A 16,909-nucleotide genomic window follows, 5' to 3' on the forward strand; every position below is an offset into this window, starting at 1 on the left:
GCATAAAATTGAGAGCAGAGCACCCACACTCATATCATCATGTTGACAAGGTCAGTTTCAAGAGCTGATTTTACACTGACACGCAGCTAAAGTCCAACCTGGAGTTCAGGGCGGCATCAGAGCTAATGAACTGGAAATTACTGACAGAACGTGCACATGTGTACAGAAGAGAATCCTAAGTGATCAGAGTTTGGAAAATTTTTCCTTTGCTAGTCGGCTCCCACTATTCCTCATCAAAAGAAAACAAAGAAAGTATCCTCATCAGTTTCTTCACTTCAGATGTCAGCGTCTACGGTTACAGGATTGAACAGTTACCAGATGGACGTACGCGGGACTTACTGCAGTTGTACTAATCAGGACTGACAGACACGGCAACGTCCCAGTACACCATCAGCGGACCAGCAGTCCACACAGACTCCAGTGAGGAGGGAGCTGACGGACGGGCGGCGGGGAGGACGTTGTCTACAAAGTCACCCAGTATTCACAGGGGGGTGATGGTCTCCACTCAGAGAAGCAAGTCGATTTTCCCTCCTGGTTCCATCCCATCTCACTACCTGCCACTGACCCCTCCATGCCCCCCCTCACTTCCTTTGTTTATCTGGTATGCACAGACTGAACCCTTTTTACCCAGAAGCTCCTCTTGGCATCACATGTTCTTTGAGAAATTGAAACAAACTCAAATCTGAAGGAGGAAGCACATTTTGTGCATCCGAACCACAGATTCTGTACCTAGAAACCTTCTTCTTTTGGGTTTTTAGATTGTTTTCTGATTGTTGCCCCCGCCCCACTTCCCATTCTTTATTTTGGTTCGTTTATTTGTTTTTTTGCGGCGTCTCCTAATGAATTGGTGGCATACCTGAGAGGTATCAGCCTCCGGAGACGATAATAATCAACATAGCTAAAAACAGAAACTATTGAATTATCTGTATGGATTATGTATAGACACCTAGCTTCAGATAAAAAAAAAAAAGGATGTGGATTATATCTTTTATGGGAGAGACATGGATCAATCATTGTGTGCACGCTCTGCACACAAATTCCCTCACTCCAGAGGAGCACTTTGCATATTTCCAATTGGAAAAACTTTTTTTTTTTTTTTAAAGAGGAAAAGAATGTTACAGTTGTTGTTACAGTGGCTAAGGTCTGGATGCTGGCTGATGGCCGACCAGAGAGAGTCAGGGGACAAGTCAGGAAGGTGTGTTTTCATGGCTGATGAAAAGTTCAATCCTTTGCTTTGCCAGTGTTGATCTCTGAATGTTGGACTTCAAGTGTCAGTTTCCATGTCGCTGGTGTCCGGTGTGCTGGGGTGTTAGTCAGCCTGTATGTAAGCTGGTGCTGGCCTGAACACATGTACCAGCATCAGCACAGAGTCCCACTGACTTACTGTCTGATAAACCCAGCAGTAACTGAAAAATCAGTAATCAGTTCAATTATTCTTCTTTCCAGAGCAATCCATCCTCTTATTTCCCATGAGGCATTCACCTCTTGGCCTCATTTAATAAACGTAGAACAAGATGATTTCATAAAGAAGGATTCCAGTCAGGCAGGGAAAGTTTCTCCCCTCTGTGGTTCAAACCTTACACGTGAGGTAAGAATGGCTCTGTGAATCCTACTCAGTACATTTCATATACTTAAGGTAATTATAGTTGCATTGGCTGTTGCACTAGTCACTTGTGTGGCTTCAGCACTCCACATGTTACCATATGATAAAGTTACATAGTGTTCTAAAGCAACCTAAAGGTAAAATCCATATACACCTGTTTTTCAGCCACTAGTTTCATTTTCAAAGGTATTTTCATGATCTTATTGTGTCTCTTTGCTCATGTCAACAAAATCATGGAGCGACATACCGAGTGCTGAGCTCACAAATGGAGTTGTCACCCAGACTTATTTAGCACAGACACTGAGTCAGTGGCACGCTGTCACACACCGCTGCAGCAACACAAACCAGCACCGTCTTATTCAGAGATGATGCTCAGACTAATGTGGATTTTTCTCCTCAGATATTAGCTTGTCATGTGGGACGCCCATGGCACGGCTTTGTTTATCACAGCCACAGAGAAACCTAAAATGACATTGCTTTTGATTTGCACATTTCATCCACTGAACTGTTCAGTCTGTTGTGTATATATGTCATTTAGAGGCAGCACTATCCCAAGAGTTTCCTCTGTATATCCCACCAGTAGATGGGATGTGTCACCCTGGCATGAAGGAGAAAACCACCTAATGTTTCTTGTGATAGATGATCTAGTTGTGTTGGGAGGAGAATCAGCCTTGATGAGGTTAGACCACAGGGCTAACACAGAGATACACCTTGACTTCCATCTGAGTGTACTGTTGCACAACCTTAACAGGAAGGAAGTGTTCCGGTCAAGTCCTAAGTATGCAGTACTTGGTATTGGTTGTCAGTCATCCAAACTTTATTCCGATGTAAAATGAACCTACAACTCGTCACTGGTTTCCTCAGGAGTGCTGGCTCCCAGTGTTCGTAGTTCAAGCATTTCAAGCAGTGTTCAGTCAGTGTGCAGTATTTTTCATGAATATGGTGAGTCCTTACAGAGGCTGTGAAGTTAGTTTGGGTTGGAGACAGGGTGAACCAGGTAGCTGACACAGGTCTGAACTGACCACCCACCACATTTCAGTCTGACAAACAGGGGAAAGCCTCAGCTTCCAAAAAGTCTCAAACTGTCACCCCTTCATCTGTAAAATCTCTCTGACTCAGAAGCATACCATGCAAAGACTGTTCTAGTGACTCATTTTAGGATGATGTCTGATTGAAAGTCCAGTCCACATCAGACATCTTCCAGGCAAACATCCAGACTGATGTGGTGAAACGTCATGGCACAGGTTCATCATTGGCATGAGAACAACACTGTCGTAGAGGCTTACAGATGGACTAACACACCTTCTGGCAGCCATGTTGGATTCCTTCAGTTCTTGGGCAACAGCTGATGTGTTTCTAACAAAATGTTGATCTCTAAGTTTCTGTGTAGTTAACTTTTTTATACCACATGTCTGGTTACATTACACACAGTCACTTCCATTATTTCATTCTGGACTCAGTCTTTAATGTTTAATCCTCTGTGCAGCTTTTTAAAGACATTGATGTTCTAAAATTTGACTTTGTCCACTACTTTAGTTTTTCACCAAAAACTATACCTGAAAAAAACAATAACATTCAGCTTCAGCTGGACTTGGTGTTTGGTCTTCATTAGCAAATCTTAACATGCAAACATGCTAAAATAAGATGGTAATCATGGTAAACATTATACCTGCTACAAACCTTGTTAACGTTGTCATTGTGAGCATGTTAGCCTCCTGACATTAGCATTTAGCTCAAAGCGCTGCTATGCTAAGTAAAACCACATAGCTGGCGTGGCTGTGGACTCTTACTGTTAAAGCTTCTCCTTTGCAAACAAGCAGGATGAAGCTAAAAAGCAAGAGAAGCCAAGGTCACAGTTAAAAACTCCTAAAAGTAAACATTTTAGCTTCTCACTAAAAATTAAATGGGGAAAAAAGCTAAAGCACTTCATATGGAAGAGAGTGTGTGTGTGTGTGTGAGTGAGAGAGAGAGAGTGTGTGTGGAACTGGCCAGTCTTGTCAGCGCTTTTAATTTGAACATAACTAATGTCTGTACAGTAGTAGAAGCTAGCAGCAGTAGTGTTCATTTCAGTTGCTTTGTTGAATTAGCCCATCAGCTAGTTAGCTAAGATAGCTAACAAAGGGTTCACATCTGTTGTGCTTGTTTTCGTTGCTCAGTGTATCTGTCACTGTTGGCCTCTGCGTAAAAAAGCGAAAAAAACACGCTAAAACAAGATACTAAGGTTTTGAATCTGTGTTTTAAACTAAGTATGGATTCTTCAGGTTACTAATAAAATCTGAAGTTAATGTTTTTAACAGGGAACCTGTCATTTTTACTAAATAATAGTTTTTAGCTAGTCCCACAGCAGAATATGATAGTTTGAGCCTTTTTGAAAGATCGGTGAAAGAAAGTTTGACCAAGGCTAGTGAGGCACAGGCTCTTAGCCAAGACCATTTAGGACAAACCCAAGACAGTACTACAGTACTAAAGCACTACAGTACTACAGCAAATTGTTCATCGTGTCTATAATGTCATTAAATTGATCCTAAGCCACAGCCTGTTCAGTCAGTGATGGAGCTGTGCACTGTTGTGAAATGTTTGGTGGAACTGCACAGCCTCTGTTTATTTCTGTGTAACTGTTACACTCCCCCCCCCTGCACTGTTACACTTCCACTGTACACATGTGCACAGTGGTTGGTTGGTGGTGTTTTTTCCAGCCAGACTGTCAGATGGACGTGTTCTGGTGTGTGTTTGAGGAATCCAGATCTACCCGTCAGTGCGTCAAAGCGATCCGATGATAAACAGCCCAGTGAAACGGAAGCCTTAGGCCACAACTATGAAACTACCTAGGATTAGATTCAGAGATGTAAACTGAAGTTTACACTTGGAAAACATCATTTCTCTTTATTATATAAAAACATGAATCAGTTTTCCCTTTGGTGGAACCGTTGAAATTGGATGTAGAGATATATTTTCATGAATTTTTAATGTCTGGGGTAATTTTTTACTTTACAATGTTTGTGTCACGCATCTCCTTTTGCTGCCAAGCTGAAGTTGAAGGAAAAAAAAAAAGCTCCCGTCTCTCGCTCTTTTGCAGATGCATCCTCACACCTTTGTATTTGGACTGCAGATTCTTTTCAAACGTCAATTTTTAAATTTCAAAAGTCATTCTTTTTCTGATGTCTCAATTGAGTTCTGTTTTCTTTCTATTGCAGTTTAAAAAAATAAACAAATGTATTGACTATGAAATAAATGACACGATATTTGCTAGGTTTGAAGTAATAATGACTTATTGTAAATAAGCATTTTTTCCTCCCTTGTACTGAAAAAAGAAATTAAATGGTTGTATATTGTGTAGAAAAGCAAACAAAAAGCCATGAATATTGTGAAGCTTGTCATTTCGTTTTGTGATCACTGTGTATTATTGTGTAACTAATGTGCAAAATGTTTGGGATTCTTTTTTTCCCTCCTCTGCTTGTTGAAGCGGTCTCCCTGGATGCATTTGCTTTGGTTTTGGACTAGTCAGAGTTTGTAGGAAAGTGCTCACTGGTTCCGACGGGGTCTGCAGCCACATCTGAAACCTGAACATTTCTTATGTTTTCTTTTTGGATCTTGGAAACTTGAGGAGACCTTGTTTCTTACAGAATGGTTCCCTGAACATGCTCTAGATAAAAGCACTTTGTTTCACTGTGTGTGTTGAATTAGATGGACCCTCCAGATCTAATAGTTTGGTCAGTGGATCAGTTTACAGATACTGGCCTCTCACTATAAGAACCATGCTCACTATAAATCACGTCTATGTTAGATTACTGCTGACCACAGCCACTGGTCTCCTATGAACCACTACGACTTGGAATTTGCTGAACTGATCAGCAGAAGCTGAATTGTTTGTGCTGCTCACAGCATTGATACAGTGACATTTTTTTTTTCCAAAGTCTGTGGTCTCCAGTGTCCTGCTGCTGTGAGGAATCCACAGAACAAGAATCGTGAGGACAGTTTCTTTGGCTGAAGAAAGTTCCAGCTGTTCACAATGACTCAACTGAACACTGATTCTGGTCGTCTCAGTGCTGTGAGCAGCACAGAGAGCTCAGCATCTGGACAAATTAAAAAAGCCAAACTACATCATCTGTATGAACCAACCATTTCATTCCAGTGTCCTAATGGAATGTCTGGAAATCTAGAGCAAGATATCCGTGACTTACTAAACAGACAGTGATAAATGGTCATTAATGTATCCATGATTTGTGTTTTAAAAAAAAAAAAGGTAAACAAATTAAACAATTTCAAAAGGCTTCAAGCCTTTCCCCATGGTTCACATGCTGCCCTCTGGATGCAACACTATTGGCAACAAAACAGTTAATTTTATAGTGAAGTTCGGGACTAAATATTTCAGTCTATGCCAATAAGCTCCTCCATCAGTGGAACCCTGGACTGACATTATAAGGTGTATTTTTGTTTAATGCCACTTGACCCTTGATGAGCTGACGCTGAATCAGTGATCTTTTCCTGCCAACACTGACAAACATCATGTATGGTCCTCTACTGTTTGGCTTTATCTTCTATTAGTTGTTGCTAATGCAGGGAAACATTTAATTGCAGAATCAATTTTATCAATTTTCAATTTACCTGTAGAAGCATTTCTTTTTGCATAATGTTGACAATGTTGAAATAAACATCTGGGAAGCAGAAACAGAAGATGAAATTGACCGGAGATTAATTGAAGTCCTTTTTGTTTTGCTTACATCAATCCTGACCTTTTGCACATACTTGATATTTAACGGTCTTCAAAAAAGTAAAAGAAAATAATGCTGTTTGAATACTGCCAGTTGATTGACAATTATGCATTGATTGAAAAAATAAGCTAATTTTGGAGGAAATAACTTTGTAATATTTATCTCTTGCAAGCTATGTTTAATAAAGGTTGAAACAATTTGCTTCCAAGTGTGACTTCATTAACCTTTTTGTAACAGGACCGACTCTGTTGTCAACAACAATAACAAATTCCAACTTTCCAAGTCCAACTTTAAAATAAATGATTACTACTTCTCAGTGTACAGTTAATCAGCTCTCAAACACAACACAAACTGAACATCAGGAGCTTGGTGAAGAGCAGATTTAATGCAGGGCTGTTAGAGGAGACTGTTACGTGGACTGAGCAACTAAAGGCGCTGTATGTAGAAATCCAAAACTCTTGTTTTACTGACACCTGTGGCCGTTAAGTGAACTGCAGCAGGTAGCTGTAACTTCACTGCAGGATCTGCTGTTGGTTTGTTAGCTGATGAAGTAATTATCTAACAGCAAGCCAGATCAGCCCAGAAGTGTGGATGAATGAACAGATCTTATTCACTGAACACAGTAGTTTGCTACTGCAAGATCTGGTTTGGGTATTTAATAGGCTGTTTTAGGAGCTTGACTCATCCTAGGGACTAAAAGACCGGATACCTCCATGTCTGCTGCACAGATTTAGACTTCCTTTTCTATCTTAAGTGGGGTGGCAAAGAGGTGGAAAATTTCCAGTAAATTTCTGGAAACTTTCCAGAAACCTTCCATGGTAAGTTACGCTGGGGAATTTTGGGAATATTCCAAGTTGGAAAAATATTTTATAATTGATGCTGAATAAATAAATAGAAACAGCTTAGATGAGTAGATGAACTCTCCTCAATCAGCTGCTAAATCAAACTATAACCTACAGTCTGTACAAACAGAAAACTGAAGAAGAAACAGTATGGCAGTTGAGCTAGCTAGCACCATGATAGCTAGCCTCTTGAATTTAAGTCCATTTATATTTATATGGCGTCAAATCACAACAGAAGTTCTCTCCAGAGCAGAGCAGAACCAGACTCAAATTGTCAATGAAATGGTGTTAGGTAACACACATCAAATATATTTACCTTAGTAATACCATCAAACCTTACTTGGCTGGATGTAGTCTGTGAGCTCAGATGCAGTAGTGTGGCTGTAGTGAGCAGGATTGTTGAATATGTGATGGAGGAATGACCAGTGCAGGGGAGAAACTCAACTGAATTTACACAGATTTTGCTTGTTTTAACCAACATTATGCTGCAGGATTTTTTAAACTGCATTTAAGTTCCCTGTTATAGGCTAACCTGTGATTTTGCAAATTCCTGTTTATTCATGTTAATTCTCATTAATTTCCATATATTCCCATTAATTCCCATGGAAAGTTTCCAACTCTGAAAATATATATATAATATAAATCTATATTAGAGACAACAGGTTCCACATTTATTTTCAGTGTGCTGCAAAAGACAAACTGTGACTCAAGACTTGGTCCTTTACAGTGTTTTTAGGCCTGAGTTGGTCAAGTCTGAGTTCATTCCAGGTGGATGGGTCCTTTACCGACCACTAGATGGCAGAGTTAAGCAAAGATACATTTGATTCAAGCAACCAGTTGAAAGAGGGAAAGGCTGTCTGAGGAGTGTTTTCATGTTTGAAGGAGCATAACACCAGCATGAGGGACAGGATTAACCAAACATGTCTCATAAACACCAACTGGCAGTTTGAACTATCAAGTTCACCTGACCATGACACATGTCAGCTCCACACACAGAGGCTGGGCCAACCAGCAGGCTCCAGCCTGAGGTGACAGCACTAAACACTGCACTGCTGTGCTGCCATTTCAACTTAGCAAATGTTGTTACTGCCTCCACCACCATCTTTGGAAATGCTCTTGTTTATGAAGCCTGCAGTCAGATGAGATTAGACCTTTAAGATGCCTCCAACGAGTCTTTTAAGGTAGTCCTCGTTCCATCCAATGCAGGGGTTAAGCGGTTACATTCAGCTGATAAATGGCTTTACAAATGTTTGTGATTTATGTTAATACTGTCTGTTGTACTTCTCTTCATTTAAAAGAATCATGTGGCTCCTGTTTATTGGACCTGAGGGCCCAAACTGGGATAATACAAGGAGTCATTTAGGAATGTGTGTGACACTCAGAGTGTGTCATGTGACATATGAAACTGTGACCACTGTGTCAAATCAGCACTTCCTATGTGGAGGCCTTTACTGAACACACAGCAGATCTCATCTGACTCTGAGTAAGACAGGAAGCAAGTATGGTTTTCAAAAAAGTTTAAACATGACTGTTAGGGTTTTCCAAAACAGACATGCACTCAGTTTTAAGGATGTTTCCAGGATTTCCAGGTGGGATGTTCATGTCCATTAAACACACTGGCATGGAAATCAAGTTCCTCTTCCTCCCCCTGCCTGTTTGGTTCTTTGACATCATGGTTCCTGTCCTTTGGAAATCATAGTGCATGAGCTGGTTTCACTGAAACACGCTGATGAAGTCTTCAGGCTCTGAACTCTTTGCAGACATGCAGAAACACAAACACCTGTCACTCTGCAGCAGGAAAACACATTACACAACACAAAAGCAGTCATGTGACCCGGGAAGTGCGGCTATAAACAACATGTCTGAGGACAGCCGTGTTACTACGGTACACGATGTGACAGTGGGCGGGGCGGGTGCTGTGTGGAACACTGTTAACGTGTGGAACGTGAAGTTATTTAACCGTTTACCCAGCTCTGCCTCGAGGACAAGCAGACCTGCAGCAGCTGGAAGACGTCAAACGTACAGAAAGCTGTATGCAAAAACAACAACAATACGCACAGGCTGCAGGAGACTGACGTGCAACAGTTGTAGCTGATATAACTCCAGTGCAGTAACAGTGGAGATTTATACAGCTTTAACAGCTTTGTGTAAATGAAGGTGCAGACGTCACCACTGACTTTGTCTCATCTCCATTTGATCCTTTTGTTTTCCTTATGCCAACTATTACAACAGTACTGGACTGGGCTGGTGAAATAGTTCTCTAACTGAAGTTTTCATGAATCCTCAGCTCTCCAGTCTTTTGCTTTGTGACCCTAGCTCAGCATTTTGGAGGTACGCCTGTTCACTTTCTCTCTGAGAGATGTTCAGATGGACACGTAGCTCACGTGTGTTCAGTACAGAACCAGAGCTACGAGGTTGTGGTTAGGCTAGCTTATCATTAAGACTGGAAGCAGAAGAAACAGCTAGTCTGGCTCTGTCTGCAGTTTAAAGACACACCAGCCACCACCTCTAAAGCTCCCTGATTACACAGCAAAATCAGCAGTGTTAATTCAACCTTAAATTCTACACTTGAAAGGTCCACATGACATAGAGTTAAACTACATTTTGAAAGTGTTAAATACTTCACACTATGACAGAGTTCCAGCAGCTCTCTCAGTTAAAATTTAACACCAGTCAACACAGGTGAGTGTTGAATTTTCTATCCCAGCTGTCATTGGGCGAGAGGCGGGGTACACCCTGTACAGATCACCAGTCCATCACAAGACCAGCATATATAGACAAACAATCATTCACACTGTCTTTCACATCTACAGGTAATTTAGAGTCAGCAGTTAACCTGCATGTGTTTGGACTGTGGGAGGAAGCTGGAGAACCCAGGAGAGAACATACTCCACACAGAAAAGCCCGGGGCCCACATTGGGGCTCAAACCCAGAACCTTCTTGCTGTAAGGTGACAGTGCTAACCACTGCACCACCGTGCTGACCAAGTGCATGAACTTCTGTGAATAATCACAAAACATGCTGTTACCATGTCCTCGCCTTGAAAATAAAAGTGTTACCTCACTGTTCCGTTGCCATAAGGGACCAGTGGACTGCTAACTGCTAATTCACTTAGCAACACATGTGATACAGGGTTATTCTTTTCAATTAACTAGGCAGGACTATAGACTGTATGGCCAGGTCATGGCGAGCTGATTAGCTAATGCTACATAAGCATAAGCATAAGCCACCAGCTAAAATAAATAGTACTGGGTAGGTAATTTGCCTTTTTTTAATTTACACAGAAATGTATGAAACAACAGTTCAGGGTTTTAGGTGGAGTTCCCTGTTTGAATTATTTCGTGTCTGTGCAATATCTCTGAGCTGAGGTGCAGGTTTCCAGAGATGCAGTCAGGTCTCTGTACAGGCACAGTAGCACCCAATCGACAGCTCATTATTCTACATCTGTGCACCAACCCAGCAGCATGAGAGGAAGAGAGGAGGAGAAGATGGCCTGTCCTTCACAAGTGCTTACTGTTGACATACTTTTTCACTTTTTTCAACTATGAAATAACCCAAACAGCAGAGAGGGAGAGATGCTGATTGGCTGCACTGGCAGCAAGGACACTGATACAGACTGTGAGTATTTTTGATTAATGGCTCAAAACATATTTTCATATTTTTCACCCTCTCATCTGTCACCTCACAACTGGTGGCTGCCCCCGCACAAGATAGTTCAAAAATAATAAAAGAAAGAATAAAAGAGTTTCCTCTTGTGTGCAGGTCTTTCTGTGCCCATGCGTTGCTTTTCATATGTCAGACCTACAGGAAGCACTTTGACTAGACTAAGAAAGAAACAAGAGTTTCATCTCAGATTAAAAATACTAAACATTTTTATTGTAATGCATCAGATTTTTCCATATTCCATATCTGTGGATAAATATTTTCCTTTTGTTTAACACAGTTAATCCAATTCAGTGTTAACTGTTTAGAAAAGGGAACCAAAATCATGTGAAACCAGTGAAAAAGGATCTGTTTCATTAAATGTGTCTTAGCAAACGGTGAACAGTTGAGTGGGCGGGAGGAGCAGAGAGGTTGAGGTCAAGTGGGGGTTCCTCTGTCCACATGATAAAACTTGTTTTGCAGGTTTTTAACCGAAGGTGCAGCCAGACGTTCCACATTCCCTCAGTCTGTTTATTCCTTCCTCTCTCACCTGTCCTCACATGAACACACACACACATACACAGTGTGCAAGATCTGTTCATTTTACTGCTTCACTCAGCTGCTGCTTGGTTCATGTGTTCTGTGTGCGCAGGTGGAGAAGCTGCGTGCAGGTGGAGCGTGTGCTGCTGATCCAGTGAACAGCTGGCCCCGTGTCTCAGTCTGGGCTCAGACTGTCCTGGTCCTCAGGCTGAAGTTAACAACTCTCAGTCTGACGATCACACGATGATGTCGACACTCTGTGGTTCATATTACAGTCATGTTTATGTCATGCCTTTTATATAGAGCAAAGAAATAGTTTTCACAGACAGATGTGGAGCAGATGAAGACACACAGAGGATCACAGTGAAATAAGTCTATGCAGCAGTGTGCAGAAAGTTCCGCATGTCTGAGGCCAACTGGCTGACAATAACTGCATTGGAAACAGACTCATACCAGAGGCTGCTATCATGCCCTGTGTGCATGCCCCACGCATGTACAAGGACTTCAGCCAATCACAGAACGCATGGCAGCAGCCCTCAGCCAATCAGTGCTATGTGGGGTTTTCAGGAATGGGTGTCATGAAGAGGGGAATTTGTTTTTCTCTGTGAATGTAGCAGAGAAAGAGAAGTAGGGAAACCTGCTCTTCTGAGAAGGAGTGATGAAACAACTGTATTCAGAGTAACTGAACTTTGTTCACACCTCTCAATATTATTTCTTCATTTGTTCTTTACCCACTGGTCCTGGTCCTGCACACCTCCAGGCTGGTACAGATGTTGTCCTGCTGATTTCTGATGAAAACCACTTCATCTCTCTGATCCTTAATTTGTTGTCCCTCAGGTTCTGACCCTGTACTTTCCTGATCTGATTTAAGAGAGAAGACAGGCCTCATAAAGCCTGAGTGACAGTGGACAGTATGACAGACAGGAGTTTACTTGACACTGGACAACATGTGGTCAAACTGTAATTACACTGTAATTACACTGGCCTTTCAGCTGGGAGCAGAGCAGGATTAATGCTGGACACACTGTATTTTGTGCCAGAGTTCAGTAGCTGTGTTTCCAAAAAAAAAACAATTGTGCAAAAAAGAAGAAGAGGAAGAGACTGTTTCTGTTTCTGGAGTCTTTCCTTTCCATTATTCTCTCGTAGGTGGCTGAACCAGTCGGTTTTATTTCTTCATTTTCTCACAGTTTGAAAGAGAAGTTGGCAAACAACTCATCTGTGACCTCCACCTCTTCTGCTCTGTTTGTAGTTTATACCACCACCCTCTGATAACACCACGCAGCCTGGTTTCACAGCCTCAATCCAGCTGATGGGAACTCACCTCGTTCACATTCTCTCTCTTTCTTTTTCTGTGACTTTCTGTGATTTCAAAAACTTCAAATTTAGGCGACAGATGACACAAAGAGTTTTCCTGTCATCAGTATGTGACATGACATGTTAGGCATGTATGAGCTCATCATTATCAGTGAACAAATGTTGAGATACTTCCTGTTAAAATCTGTTTCACCTCAGACAGTCAGCCTCTGTCAGATGTGGCCGTTTATCTAGCCAGGGTCGGTAGAGACTGTGACCAGCTGCATTGTGGGAAGTGTAGTGTTTTGAAGTTTGAAAAGGACCAGACATCGGGACACTTCAGCCTCTGCTGCTTCAGTTTTAACCACTCTGTCTCTTTTTATCTGTGTGTGTGTGTGTGTGTGTGTGTGTCCAAAGTACAATACATTTTACTGTTGAGTCGCTGGTGTCCCCATCATGAAGCCTTATCTAGACTCTAACAAATCCAGCTAAGGACAATGCATGCTGGGAAGTATGTCAGTAAGTTAATGACGAGTGGTCGCAAAATGATTTGAAAACACTGACTGGAGTCCATGTGGAGTCCATCTGAGATGGTTCTAAAGGCCTGAATGAAAATTCAGTGTGAACACTGACTTATTTAACAGACAGAAGGGCATCAGCAGTTTTCAGTAAACAGTAAATGCTGTTTGGAATGATAATAAGTGTCAGCCTCAGACCAGTCTCTTCACCTGGGTTATTACTCGATTCTTTTAGAGCGAGTGCTTCCTTATGAATGTTTCATTAACTGTAAGTATGTGTGTGTTTATCAGAAGCACGCTTTGTATCATAGCTAACCTCAGGCTCATGACCAAACTTGCTGTGTTGGCACAGTGAACTTCCTGTAGTGAATCACAGTCTGCACTCATGGAACAAACAGGGGAGGATGAACAAATCTATGCCTGGAGGAAACCAGCTCAGTGTGTGTGTGTGTGAGCATGCAGTCCTCGAATGCTAACCCTCGTGAACAATCGCTTCAGCCAAAGAGGAGGCGAGTGCTTCATCGCCTCAGCCAATCAGAGAGCGTGTTTGAGAACAGGGCGAGGCGTGCTGCATGCTGGTACCATGAGCACAATGGTGTTACTTCCCACATACAAACTTTAAGCATGAGACCATGTTGTGTCAGATTTATTTACAGAGCTGGGGATGATACCCAGAGATGAGTCATAAGGAAAGTACAAGATGTATCTGCTGTGTTATAACAGTATACACAATATATCCACTGACCTTTGACCTATATATGTACAGAACAAAACCATGTGACATAAAGTGGTCTAATTCATTAATTCATCTTAATCATAGGTCCACAACATCACTGTAGGACTAATAATTTAACTCATCACAGATGAGGTCCTACAGCTCCGGAGCAGAAATACCTGCAGAAAGAGTGGGAGAGGAAAGAGCACAAAACTGTGGGAAAGGAAAGATATCAAGTTAGTAACATGTATTTATAGGATAGGAATATATATAAAGATAGAGAGGGAGAGGGAGAAGCTCAGTGCATCATGGGAAGTCCCCTGGCAGTCCAGGCCTAAAGCAGCATAACTGAGGGTTGGTTCAGGTCTGAGCCAGCTCAGGTACAAACAGAGATGCCCTGAAAACAGTCTGAGACTCTGATCACTCAACAACCTCATCCCAAAGTTTTCTGTCATTTTCTTCTGACTTTTTTTTTTTTTTTCTTCTTCTTCTGCTGTGTCTTCAGCTAAGTCACGAGTCGTCTCCTCACATCCTGACGAGCTAACGAGCCACCGCAGCAGTTGGGAGAGTAAATGCAGTAAACCAGGTCATGGTCACCATAAGACTGTCTGTGTAACTTAGTGTTACGTTTGCTTCTGCTGAATAAAACTCTCAGGCTGTGCTCACTGTCCTAACATTAGGAAGCTGAATCACAGAGATGTTTCCTGTTGTATCAGGCAGTTGATTTTTCATTGAAATCACAGCCACTGAGCCTGAGCCTGCTGCCTCATATACCAACCACATGCTATGGCCTCAGTCTCCAGATCTCCACCCAGCTGAACACCTATAGGTAATATAGGAATGTACGGTCTCCACCTGTGTCCTTGGACACAAAAAAAGTTAAAGATTGCCATAGAAATATTATGCATCAATATATATTTTTTTATTTTTTATGAATGCCATTATGTTCTGTGATAATACCTACATTTTTATAGGGAAAAAGCACAAAAACAGAAAGAGTTTCAATATACTGAAAGCAAAGTTGATTTTTAATGCATAGCCAAAATACATAGCCAGGCCAAAATTTTACAACCATTTTCATCAACACAGCCAAAGTCGCTGAAAGCCACTGGCACATTGTTCAGATCCTAGTACAACACATTCCTCCACTGAGGTCAAAATGTCAAAAAAAAATGCCCTCTCTCACCATGTTAAGAATCTTGGATCTGCCCCTTTAACAGGATCTACACCAAACTTGAATGACTCCCATCCCCCCAGATCAGTTCAGTACCTGTGTGTCGTCCTGCTCACAAACAGACACAGGTGAAAACAGAAAAGGGTGTTACTGATCCCTCAAACAAAGAAACGGAAAGAAATCACCTACTTATTCACCCAATTAACACACTCCTCTAACTCATTGTGTGTGTGTGTGTGTGGTGTGTGTGTGTGTGGATGGGTGGGTGTACACACATGGCCACTAAACTAGAATGTTGTTTTGTACTGATGGAGTTGTGGATCAGAGGTGATGGAAAACTGGAGACTGAGGTTTAAAGGATCAGTTTCTCCTCCCTGTTAGTCTTTCTTGGAAAGCAGATGGACAGTGGACAGCTGTGCAGTACTTTCCATGCACATGTCAAACACACACTGAGTGGTTTTTCCATTTGTTGACGCTTGCCACTGTATTGTACACAGCCCTCACCATGTGTCTTCTGTAGAGTGACAACTTCAAATGGAAACATGACAGTTTGCTGCTAATGAACATTCAGAATTGAGGCATTCTTGTGACGTCACACTGCTGCTGAAATGGTCATAAACTGCAACATACTGACAATTTAATGTCCTTAGAACATTATGAATATCCAGTACTAACTTTCGTAATGAAGTGTCCCCCCCCAGCCCGGCCTACAGCGGTGGAGATACGTGCCCAGCGCAGCAGCCCCCGTCATTGAGCGCCTCACTGATAAACACTTTCCTTATCTGTTGCTCTCAGCAGTTACTTGATGTCAGCAGCCCAGAGCAAAGAGCTGACTTTTCTAAAGGGAAAAATAATCATGCTCAGGCCTCTGGCTGCACACCCCACAGCAGGAACACTGGCTGGATTTTCAGCCACAAACAGGATTTCCCTGTTTCTGCTGTTGTGGAGGACACCTCCTCTGACTGGTATTTTCAGATACACATATTTCATAAAAACTAAACTAGTTGCATGTAGCAATCCTTGATTGGGTGTGTGGCTAGCTCCATCCCCTCGGTGGAGTATTAAAGGTGTCCGTTGTCTCTGTGACATCAGTGAGGCTCCAAGACATCCAGAAACATTTTCATGTTACCTGCCACCTCACACAGCGACGCACGCTCGTGGTGTACCATGAACATCCATTTCACACAGGTCTGACCAGACACTGGGGAGTGATCTATGCAGTATATTCCATGCTGGTTTCAACAGTGCTCTAGTCTGTTCTCCATTAGAAGGATGGATGCTTTTCCTCCAGTGTCTCATTACTAACTGTTTAACTGTTGTAAAAGCCAAAATAATCCGTCAGCTTTCAAGGAAGTCAGTGTGTTGGAGGGTGGTGGTGAAGCCCTGAATGTTCTCTTCACATCTCCAACAAAGGGCAGCTGCTGCTCATCTCCATTTATGTAACGGCACCTGGCAGCTCACCAATCACATCCTCCAGCTCCTCCTAGAGAATCCAGTGCATCCCCGTGGCCTGATGGGACGTCTGATCCCTCCCGCAGGCTCTGGATCTCGTCTCAGCTGAACGTCTGTGGACACTGGTCCTCGTCATTTAATGAGGACAAGAGGACACGTCACAGCAGGAGATCATGCTTCAACGTCTTGTGTTTCCAGGTCTGTATGTCGGTGAATATTCAGCACTCAGTAGTCTTCCTGTGTGACAAAGTGAGAGGTCATACTGTACCAGAATATTATACAGGCTGTGACTCGCTTCTGTGGAAGACAGCTTTACTGTGGCGGCCTATGTGTTTAAGCCTGTATGGAGGTCAAAAGGCTGATTAAGGCCATGATATAACCACGATTCCTACAGTGATGATGCTCTCTACAGGGTCCC

General features: G+C 42.2%; 1 long non-coding RNA gene across 1 annotated transcript in view; it reads left to right on the forward strand.

Annotated features, from left to right (window-relative positions):
- The first annotated feature begins 11,616 nt into the window (after nt 1-11,616).
- LOC127143692 (uncharacterized) overlaps nt 11,617-16,909 on the forward strand; it is a 28,332-nt gene continuing 23,039 nt past the window's right edge. The window contains exon 1 of the long non-coding RNA XR_007815276.1: nt 11,617-16,227. This is a non-coding gene — a long non-coding RNA (uncharacterized LOC127143692). The remainder of the gene's footprint in view (nt 16,228-16,909) is intronic.

The sequence above is a fragment of the Lates calcarifer genome, linkage group LG3, assembly GCF_001640805.2.
Source record: "Lates calcarifer isolate ASB-BC8 linkage group LG3, TLL_Latcal_v3, whole genome shotgun sequence".
In the NCBI taxonomy this organism is placed as follows: Eukaryota; Metazoa; Chordata; class Actinopteri; family Centropomidae; genus Lates; species Lates calcarifer.